This window comes from Pongo abelii, chromosome 3 (assembly GCF_028885655.2).
Source record: "Pongo abelii isolate AG06213 chromosome 3, NHGRI_mPonAbe1-v2.0_pri, whole genome shotgun sequence".
Lineage (NCBI taxonomy): Eukaryota > Metazoa > Chordata > Mammalia > Primates > Hominidae > Pongo > Pongo abelii.
In genome coordinates, this window is record NC_071988.2 from 192,142,385 (window position 1) to 192,153,673 (window position 11,289).

The following is an 11,289-nucleotide window of genomic DNA, read 5'->3' on the forward strand; positions in this document are numbered from 1 at the left end:
AATCGTGATACTGAGGATGCATAGATGCTCAAGGTCCATCTCTTATCTTCATAGATGCACAAGCATGAAGGGCAGCAGATTTGTGAACAGATACAATATGCTAACTGCAGCCCCAGAGATATTCAAAGGAGAGGCACCAACTCATATAGGACAGAAGGGAAGGATTTCAGAGAGGTGATCCAGAATGAGTAGGAATTAGCCAGGAATTTGTAAGGGGAGGTTGGAAAAGAAAGCGGGGAAGAAAGGTATTGCAAATGGAGGGATTCCCCTGAGCAAAGACACAGAGGGAGGAAGCACAAGAGTATTTGAGCTGTCTGTTGTTCCTGAAGCAAAACAAAACAAAACAAAACAAAACAAAACAAAAAAACAACCCAGAGATAAGGAGTGGAAAGCTTATGGCTGGAGCAAGAGAGATGTGACTAGAAAGACTGAGATAAGGATAGCGAAGGAGGTGAGCAGGTGGCAGGTTCTCCAGAGCATTGTATGGCTGGCCAAGTAAGGAGAGTTTCAAGTAGAGGGCAAACATGGCAGATTAGCTGACTTGGATGAGATTATACACAGGGAAGTAAGAGAAGATGAAGGATGAAGATGGGAAACAGTAGTAGCAATAGAATGAGGGGGCTGAGTTTAGCAATATGTAGAAGGTGTGCAGTTGGCCCTGATGCCAGGGCTTGCCTTCTAGGAATGAAGAGATTGGCTATGATCCATAGCTTCTAGTTCATTTGCATATATCATCTTTTATTGAATTTCCTGGCAGGATAATTCTTCAGGTGAGGCTGGTGTTTTAGCCAATCAGAATTATTATCCATAGCTTCTAGTTCATTTGCATATATCATCTTTTATTGAATTTTCTGGCAGGATAATTCTTCAGGTGAGGCTGGTGTTTTTGCCAGTCAGAATTATTAGAGGCAAGTGAAAGAACTCTGTATAATTTAATCAGAGAAAGGGTTCTTAAAGGATATTGAGTAGTTCACAGAGTTTCTAAGGATGGCACATGGTTTAATAAAGACACTTGTAGTGATTTTACTTTATTTTATTTATTTATTTATTTATTTATTTATTTATTTTTGAGACAGAGTCTCGCTCTGTCACCCAGGCTGGAGTGCAGTGGCGCAATCTCGGCTCACCTCCCGGGTTCACGCCATTCTCCTGTCTCAGCCTCCTGAGTAGCTGGAACTATAGGCGCCCGCCACCAAGCCCCGCTAATTTTTTGTATCTTTAGTAGAGATGGGGTTTCACTGTGTTAGCCAGGATGGTCTTGATCTTCTGACCTTGTGATCTGCCCGCCTCGGCCTCCCAAAGTGCTGGGATTACAGGCGTGAGCCAACGCGCCTGGTCCCCTCTTTCATTGTTTATGTCATTGTTTATGTCAGTAATTTATGTCTTCTCTCTCTTTCTTGTTAAAGAATCAGTGTTTGATTTAATTTATTTTCTCTATTTTTCTGATTTCAATTTCATTGATTTCTGCTCTAAACTTTTAAAAAATTTTTATTTATTTATTTTTTGAGACATAGTCTCACTCTGTAGCCCAAGCTGGAGTGCAGTGGCGTGATCTTGGCTCACGGCAACCTCTGCTCCCGGGAGTCAAGCGATTCTTATGCCTCAGCCTCCTAAGTAGCGGCGACTACAGGAGGGTACCACCACGTCTGGCCAATTTTTTGTATTTTAGTAGAGACAGGGTTTCATCATGTTGCCCAGGGTGGTCTCGAACTCCTAAGCTCAGGTGATCCGCCCACCTTGGCCTCCCAAAGTGCTGGGATTACAGGTGTGAGCCACCGTACCCAGCTTAACTTTATTATTTCTTCCCTTCCGCTTGCTTTATTTTTGCTTTTTTCTAGTTTATTTAGGTGGATTACTCCATTTTGGAGACCAAATAACCATAATACCAAATCCTGACTAAAATAGCACACACAAATTTAAAAAAGAAAAAAAAAACAAAAGCAGACAAATCTATAGGTGTAAAACTTACAAATAAAATATTTTATTAAAAATAATCACATAAATAGTTAATAAGGCACTTTTACTTCTATGGGATAAACTTTTTTTTAGCTTCCACATATGAGTGAGAGTTTAACTTTCTGTTCCTGGCTTATTTCATATAACATAATGTCCCCCAGTTCCATCCATGTTGCCATAAATGACAGGATTTAATTCTTTTTATGGCTGAATAGTACTCCATTGAGTATATTCACCACATTTTCTCTATCTATACATCTGTTGTTGTTGAATACCTAGGTTGATTTCATTTCTTGACTATTGTGAACAGTGTTACAATAAACATTGGGAGGCAGATGTCTCTTCCATATACCGATTTCATTTTTTGGATAAATGTCCAGTAGTGGGATTGCTGGATCATATGGTAGTTCTATTTGTAGTTTTTTGAGGAACTTCCATACTGTTCTCCATAGTGGTTGTACTATGTATGAGTGTACATTTCCACTTACAGTATATAAAATTCCCTTTTCTCTACATCTTCACCAGCATCTGTTTTTTTTTACCTTTTTTATAATAGCCATACTAACTGGAATGAGATGATACCTTATTGTGGTTTTGATTTGCATTTCCTTGACGATTATTGATGCTGAGCACTTTCATATATTTCTTTGCCTTATGTATATCTTCTTTTGAGAAATGTCTGTTCAGATCATTTGCTCATTTTTAAATTGGATTGTTTTTTGCTGTTGAGATGTTTGAGTTCCTCGTACATTCTGGATGTGAATCCTCCATTGGATGAGTAGTTTGCAAATATTCTGTCCCATTCCATAGGTTGTCTGTTCACTCTGTTGATTCTTTCCTTGGCTATATGGAAACATTTTAGTTTCATATACTCCCATTTGTTTATTGTTGCTTTTGTTGTTAGTGCCTTTGAGGTCTTATTCATAAAATTCTTTCCCAGACCAATGTTCTGAAGCATTTCCCTTATGTTTTCTTTTAGTAGTTTTATAGTCTTCGGTCTTACAGTTAGGTTTAGATTCATTTTGAGTTAATTTTTGTATAGGGCAAGAGGTAGGGGTCTAGTTTTGTTCTTTTGAGTATGACCATCCAGTTTGCCCAGCATCATTTACTGAAGAGGGTGTCCTTTCCCCAATGATTGTTCTTGGCATCTCTGTCAAAAATCAGTTGGCTGCAGATATGTAGGTTAATTTCTGGGTTCTCTATTCTGTTCCATTGGTCTATGTGTTTGTGTTTATTCCAGTAACATGCTGTTTTGGTTACTACAGCTTTATGGTATATTTTGAGGTGTGCTAATGTGATACCTCCAACTTTGTTCTTTTCCCTCAGGATTTCTTGGCTCTGTCTTTTGTAATTCCACAGAGATTTTAGGATTGTTTTTCCTATTTCTGTAAAGAATGTCATTGGTATTTTGATAGGCATTGTGACAGTTTCGGAAAATAGATTATAGCAGATATGATGCTATGTGACTTCCCAGGCTAGGTCACTTGCTCTCAGAGCCCTGAGTCACCACGTACGAGGTCCAGCTTCCCCCCAGTTTTGCACAGAGACAATAAGGAGAAGGCCTATGATTACAGATGGAAAGAAATGTTCAGTGAGTTTCTCATTGTTTGAGTCATCCCAGCCCAGCCCCAGACATGTGAAGTCTCCAGATGACTCTAATACCCAGACATTAGAGTCACCTCTAGACATTTTAGAGTTTCATCCAAGGAGCCAGCTATTATGAAACAAGTCATCCTTACCGTGTTTTGTCCAAATTCCTGTCCCACAGAATCTGTGAGTATAAGGAAGGGTTGTTGTGCAGCAATAGATAACCAGAACAACACACAGCCTCAGTGGCTGCATATACAACCTGCAGCTTGTACCACCATCATCACATATGCCAGCATGGATGGCAGTCTCTGTCACTGCTGGCCCTGGAGCAGTGGAGTGCTACCACTGATCCACCTCAAAAGGATGGATGCTGCATGGCTCCTGCTGTCCTATTCAATCTCTAAGGAGGTTATCATCTTATTTGTGGAGCCGTATCTTAGTTACAAGGGAAGCTCGTAGAGTATTAAGTTTTTCAGCTTCTAGAGTGAGAGGCAGGCTCTGTCTCATGGGGTGGGAGATTCCTCAAAGACAGTAGAGGAGTTTAGATCCTGAGCTGCCTGAAAGAATATCTGCCCCAGGGTGCATTGCCAAAGTGTGAAAAAGAGTGGAGTAAACTACTCCTGGTCAGACTCTGCAGAGAACACAGGCCGAAGACGCTGTGGTACAAAGCATCTAGGCTCCAAGAAGGAGGTGCTATCCCCTACTGGAGCCAGCTGAATGAAGGCAAGTCTTTAGGGTTGTTAACCCCTGCAATTTCATTTTAATCCTTGGACTTTAAGGTAGTACTTAAGTTTCCCATCTCGCAGATTTCCTAGATCATGTATTCACATGCTCAAAAGCCTCCAGAGGCTTCCCATCTCAAATTAGAGCCACAGTTCTTAATATTGCTGATGAGATCCTGTAAGTGCTGCCTCGACAACCCTGCCTTCGCTCCTTTGGCTCCCAACTCACTAACTATACTGGACCCTTGCTGTTCCTAGAGAAACCCAAGCACTGTCCCTCTAGGGATTTTACACTTGTTCTTATTGAGGCCTTCATACAAAGACCCCTACATATGAAACAGAGACTTGGCCTCACCTGCCATACTTCCTTTTCTCTTTACCCTGCACTATTTTTCACCTTAGCACTTACTACCATCCAATATAATACAGACTTGTGTATTTCCTTATTGCCTGTTTTCTCCCCCTAGAATTTTAGCTACATGGGGGAAGGAAATTTCTTTTGTTAGAGGCCATATCTCCAGTGCCCAGAACAGAGCCTGCCTGGTGTGTTGCAGGCCCTTAGTCAATATTTGTTGAATGAATTAAAGAATTGTTAGATTTGATGCCCTTGTTCTGATGCAACTTTTTATTGTTGTAAAATAATTTTGAACTGCAGCCAATGAAGAGAAGATTTCTGAATGGATGCAAGTGTGTCTGTAATAATACACATCAAAACCACAATGAGATACCATCTCACACCCGTTAGAATTGCAATCATTAAAAAGTCAGGAAAAAACAGGTGCTGGAGAGGATGTGGAGAAATAGGAACACTTTTACACTGTTGGTGGGACTGTAAACTAGTTCAACCATTGTGGAAGTCAGTGTGGCGATTCCTCAGGGATCTAGAACTAGAAATACCATTTGACCCAGCCATCCCATTACTGGGTATATACCCAAAGGACTATAAATCATGCTGCTATAAAGACACATGCACACGTATGTTTATTGCAGCACTATTCACAATAGCAAAGACTTGGAACCAACCCAAATGTCCAACAATGATAGAATGGATTAAGAAAATGTGGCACATATACACCATGGCATACTATGCAGCCATAAAAAATGATGGGTTCATGTCCTTTGTAGGGACATGGATGAAATTGGAAATCATCATTCTCAGTAAACTATCGCAAGGACAAAAAACCAAAGACCGCATGTTCTCACTCATAGATGGGAATTGAACAATGTGAACACATGGACACAGGAAGGGGAACATCACACTCTGGGGACTGTTGTGGGGTGGGGGGCGTGGGGAGGGATAGCATTAGGCGATATACCTCATGCTAAATGGCAAGTTAATGGGTGCAGCACACCAGCATGGCACATGTATACATATGTAACTAACCTGCACATTGTGCACACGTACCCTAAAACTTACAGTATAATAATGATAAAAAAGAAAAATAAATAAATAAATAAATAAAAACAGAAAAAAAAATTTTAGTAATAATTTCTAAACAAGTGTATGTGTGTTGTGTGTGTATGTATGGAGGGGGAAGAGACACACACACAACATATTATGTATATAATAACTTTATACACCACTGTACTGATTTATTTTGTTCACATTACTTATTTCTTTCTAGAGTTATCTTACTCAATTGGTTATGTGTTTACTGGCAGTGCTGACAGGATCATAAGCTCCGTAAGGGTAGGGACTTTGCTTTGTTCATTCCTGCATCTCCAGAAACCAGAATAGTACCTCATATATACATTAGAAGGTGATCAATAACATTTGTTGAATGAATGATCACTTTAATCACCCTCATCATCACCACCATTATTTGCCATAGTAGGATATTTTGATTTTGGTATACCAATAAATAATTCCTACTGATTTGCAAGAACATGAATGGAAGAGAATGGAGAATGGTACAGCCAACAAATAGACCAAGGTGTCCTTGACTGCCTGGCTGTGGTAGTGCTCGTATATGGTAGTGCTCGTATATGGTAGTGAGTTGGGAATCCAGGAAAGGGTGGTCTATGAGCTCTCTGGTCAAGGACAGGTGGTTATTCAGTTGGATTTGGATACTTTCACATGAATTTTTCGAGGCTTTCATATTACCTAGTGACAGCAAATACATGAATCAATCAAACAGGCATGCCAAAAATCCCTGGGCGCTTTGACATGAAGATGCCAACAGTTCAGCTGCATACATAGTATTTATCTTACCCAAACCTTATACATGTATCAGCCATCCTTAACTGAATAAAAAAAGTCTTAGAGGCATGGCAAATGAAAATGAAAACTGGATTCATGGGTAGATACTTCATGAATGAGAAATGTACAAATTTAAACAAACGTGAGATGGTCTAATTTATTGGGATGCTTTTATTAAGCAAGTATAAATGGAACATCACAGAAGACAAGGCCGGTAGTTCTTCAGGCTGTAGAAGCTGCATTTCTGTTCTAAACCACACCATCACTATCATTAGTCATTCATGATAGAAATCAATGATTCCACTTTCTGACGGCATTTGTTCACAGTTCCCAGGAACTGCCTTCTCACTTCCCTCAAGAGGGCTTTTAGAACTTTAAGCTTTTTCCCTCGGCCTGTTTATTGTGCACTGTTCATTTGCAGAGTGGCTGCAGTATCCTGTGCCAGTTTGGCAGCATAAGGAGGGTTTGCTCTCACATTCTCCCAAGAATAAGTGTTAGCTCTCTGGTGACTTAGAATTCCCTTCCAAATGACGACTGTGGCTGGAGAGCCCAGGAACTTTGTGCCAATCAGTCCTCGTTTCTATAGCTATGAAAGTCCCTTGAAACAGTGACAGAAAATAAGAGCAGATTGTTCTCAATTTCTGAATTCATTGATATGAAATGCTAAAAAAAAATGCACCGCTAAATTCACTCTTAAGGTGATCGGTTTCTCTTTTGGTGCACTCCTGTGCTCATGCTCTTTTTCTCTTTCTTGCCTACTGTTGGGATTGTAGAAATATCACTGGTTGCTCCCCAAATGCCATTCATCCCTCCTGTCCCCCTTCCTCATGTAGCCCCTCATATAACCTCTTTTTTTTCTTTTTTTATTTGAGACAGAGTGTCGCTCTGTTGCCCAGCCTGGAGTGCAGTGGCGCGATCTTGGCTCACTGCTAGCTCCACCTCCCGGGTTCACACCATTTTCCTGCCTCAGCCTCCCGGGTAGCTGGGACAACAGGCACCTGCCACCGTGCCCTGCTAATTTTTTTTTTTTTTGTATTTTTAGTAGAGACGGGGTTTCACTGTGTTAGCCAGGATGGTCTCGTATCTCCTGACCTCGTGATCCACCCACCTCGGCCTCCCAAAGTGCTGGGATTACAGGTGTGAGCCACCGCGCCTGGTCCCTCTTTTTTTTAACTTTTTTGGCAGGGTCTTGTTCTGTCTCTTGGCTCCCTACAGCCTCGACCTCCCGGGCTCAAGCGATCCTCCCATTTCAGCTGCCAAGTAGCTGGGACTACAGGCGCGTGCCACCATGCCCAGCTAAGTTTTGTGTTTTCTGTAGAGATGGGGGTCTTGCTATGTTGCTCCGGCTGGTCTCAAACTCCTGGCCTCAAGAGATCTACCTGCCTCCCAAAGTGCTGGGATTACAGGAGTGAGCCAGAGCACTCAGCCTGCCCCTTTTAGTAGCTATTGATTTCAGGAAAGATTGGCGCTAACCACAGGGTGTTTACTATGATTGGTGTAAGCCAGTGACTGACCTAGGGATGAGCATTTCACTCAGTGCTCATCAGTGAGATGGGAGGAGAAGTCTGCCTGGCACACTTACGAGAAAAATTTCCCTTCCTTAAAACAAAATGAGACAAACAAACAAACAAGAAGAAGCAAAACTAGTCCTTTTGTGTTTTCATTTCCAAATGGCAGGTGTGATCAGATAACACCTGTAGGTGCTTTTACCATCTGGACACCACGACGGAACCTAGTTGAAAGACCAAGGAGAAAGTGAGACTGTGAAGGCTGGAGAAAACCTTGGTACTTAATTGTGCTGATGAGTTTGCCAATCTGGAAACCTCTTTACCTCCAGAGTTCTTGTTATGTGAGATTAAAAGAAAAAAATCCTAATATTGTTTAAGTCATTTGAGTTGGGTTTTCTCCTACTGACAGCCAAGCTCAAAGCATCCTAAACCATTTCATTTCTCCTTGTTTGCTCAACCTGTCTTTCTAATTCCCCTCTCTTCACTGGTTTGGGGACTTCTGAACAACAATGAGACTTTCTAGTAATTACTATGTCAAGTTATCAAGATGTTGAGCTCCATTTCCAACAGAAGACTAATTATTGAGTCTATTTTTAAGTGCTAGAAAACTCAGTGTTTTTGCATTGTATTTTCACTATACAAAATGCCATTGCATATTTTTCTATTTCAGCAGGCTTTGAAAGTCCTGCCATGTGAAGAAATCCAAGGACAAGAAGATATTTAATAATCCCAAATGTACTGGGAGAAAGAAAACATTTCTGTCAAATCCCATGTTTATATATACATCTATGTCACTCTTAAGTAGCTAAAATGGATTTTTTTAAATCACAGGAATAACTTATAATTGTTCCAAACATTCTCTTTCCTTTATGTTCTCCTTCCTATTTCTGCTATTGGTGCTATCATTCTCTTAGTCATCCACACTTAAAATCTCTGATATATTTTCCGCTCCTCCCTCTCTCTCTTTTTTATTTTTATTTTTGAGATGGAGTCTTGCTCTGTTGCCCAGGCTGGAGTGCAATGGCGTGATCTCAGCTCACTGTAACCTCCTCCTCCTGGGTTCAAGTGATTCTCCTGCCTCAGCCTCCTTAGTAGCTGGGATTACAGGTGCACACCACCATGACCAGCTAATTTTTGTATTTTTAGTAGAAACAGGGTTTCACCATGCTGGTCAGGCTGGTCTTGAACTCCTGACCTTGTGATCCACCCACCTCGTTCTCCCAAAGTGCTTGGGTTACAGGCGTGAGCCACCGTACGTGGCTGGCTCCTCCCTCTCTCTTGCGCCGGAAACCATCTGTTGCAGGGTCCCTGATGATGCCATCTTAGAAATCTCTCTTACAACCCTTCCTTGTGAACCACCCTCGCTGCCGCTAACCTAGGTCAGACCTCATCAGCAGCCTCCTGAACTGCCCTCTTGCCTCCACTTTTTCTCCATTCATCGTTCTAAAGCTGGGGTTTGCCAGGCCCACTCACTTCTTAGTGAGTCCAACTGTCCGAGTGGTAGGGCCAGAGCTTGCACATGGTCATTCGAGGTCCCTGAGCCAGCTCCAGCTGATGATGCCCAGCCTTCTTCCTCATGCCACCTGCATCACATTCCAGAGTCTAGTCAAGTGCAGCCTTGCCCTTATGACCGTGCCCTCTTATTTGACATTGAGTCTCTTTCTTGGAAAGTCTTTCTTCCTTACATTTATCTGTTCAAATCTTATCTACCATTCACAGATTATCTGAAATTATCTTTTTCTTCACAAGGTTCTCCTGATTCCTCCCAGTCAGAAGTATGCTATGCCCTCCCTTGAATTTCACTAAGATTTTATCTCTTTATCAATGAAGGCATTTATTACTGGTATTTACTACTTTCTTCTATTTATAATAGTGATTTACTGCATATCTGATGCAGTCTCCAAAAAGGTGAAGTCCTTCAGGACAGGAACCATTTTTGTTCACTTTTGTGTTATCTTGGGAGCTTGTTATTTCCTTGACAATTGCAACCCCAATAAAGAAAATTGAATTACTGCAAAGTGACTGGCTTTCTGCTTCTTCTGTGTGTCCAAACCTTATCAGCTGATTAATTAAAACGTAAAAAAAGAAAAAAAGGAAAATTATTTGATTCAGCTGATCAGTCATGAGGGAGACTTCTTTAAGGAGTGATGAATTTAGAGTTATGTCAGATACAAAACAGGATATCTTAGTTTTCTGTTTCAGAGATAATCTTAATCAGAAAGACACTTTAATAACATAAGCGCTTCAGGATTATTCACCAAATTTATAAGCATTTTTTGGCTTTCATCTGAAGATTATTACTTGAACTTTACAAAAGGTTGATTGCTTTGCTTTGCTGAGAAACATCACTTTCTGATGAGTCAGGATGTACCAATATCAAGATGAGGGATATTTTTATAAAAACAAATGTCTATTTTTTTCCTGGCCAACTTTTCTACTCATCAGAATGAGTCCACTGCTCCTCACTTGTAGGAATCCTGATGAGACACGCAATTACCTCGTTACCAAATAACATAAAGAAGATCCTGTGGAATTTTGGGAATCCCTACTCGGCTGGTCTGCAGAAAATCAACACAGCACACAGGCGCGCATGGGGGAATTATGAGAAATATCTGGAATCACTGTCCACGTTTTCTTATCCTCACACATTTTTCCAGCTATTTATCTTAAATTTAATACACAGTATGAAGTAGAAATAGACCCAGGGTTATTAGATCAGAGAAACTGATCAGGGTAAATACGCCCTATTCATTTCTATGAACTGATTGCTTACTGGGTAAGAAGAGAATGCAACTCCATACCACAATAGGATTTGTTCCCATTCAGTTTAAGAACAGATTACAAAGTAAGCACTTTTATAATTGGTGAAATTAAATTCCTGAGTATTTAGTAAGAACAAGGAAGATTTTATTTACACAATATTCTCATAAAAGTAAAAAACAACTGAGCCCACCTTCCATCCATATCTGGATCTAACATTTCCTTCAACAGGTGGTGATAAAGAGGCCACAAGGCACTCAGAGAAGCACAGCAAATAAGTAGAAAGAAGTGATTTACAGAGAGTTCAAAAGGATTTCTACCATTTAGTTAAATAACACCTAGAGTCCAGACTCTTGTGACCCTGCAAATGCTGGGAAAGAGGATTTACAGTGAGGTTGGGTGGGGCTGATGTTACATAAGAAAGCAGCCACTGAACCACGCACACTGCCAGATGCCAGGTCAGCCAGGAGCTCAGGGATCCAAGGCCCTTCTTAGACTCCTGGAGCAGCGATTATAGAGTTCAGCCATTTAGGGGAGTGTGACAGAGTGGTGG

General features: G+C 41.0%; 1 long non-coding RNA gene across 1 annotated transcript in view; it reads right to left on the bottom strand.

The window, feature by feature from the left end:
- The window catches only part of LOC129059137 (uncharacterized), a 57,831-nt gene extending 46,815 nt beyond the window's left edge, over positions 1-11,016 (bottom strand). Inside the window, exon 1 of the long non-coding RNA XR_008524868.1 lies at positions 10,930-11,016. This is a non-coding gene — a long non-coding RNA (uncharacterized LOC129059137). The remainder of the gene's footprint in view (positions 1-10,929) is intronic.
- Between the last annotated feature and the right edge of the window lie 273 nt (positions 11,017-11,289).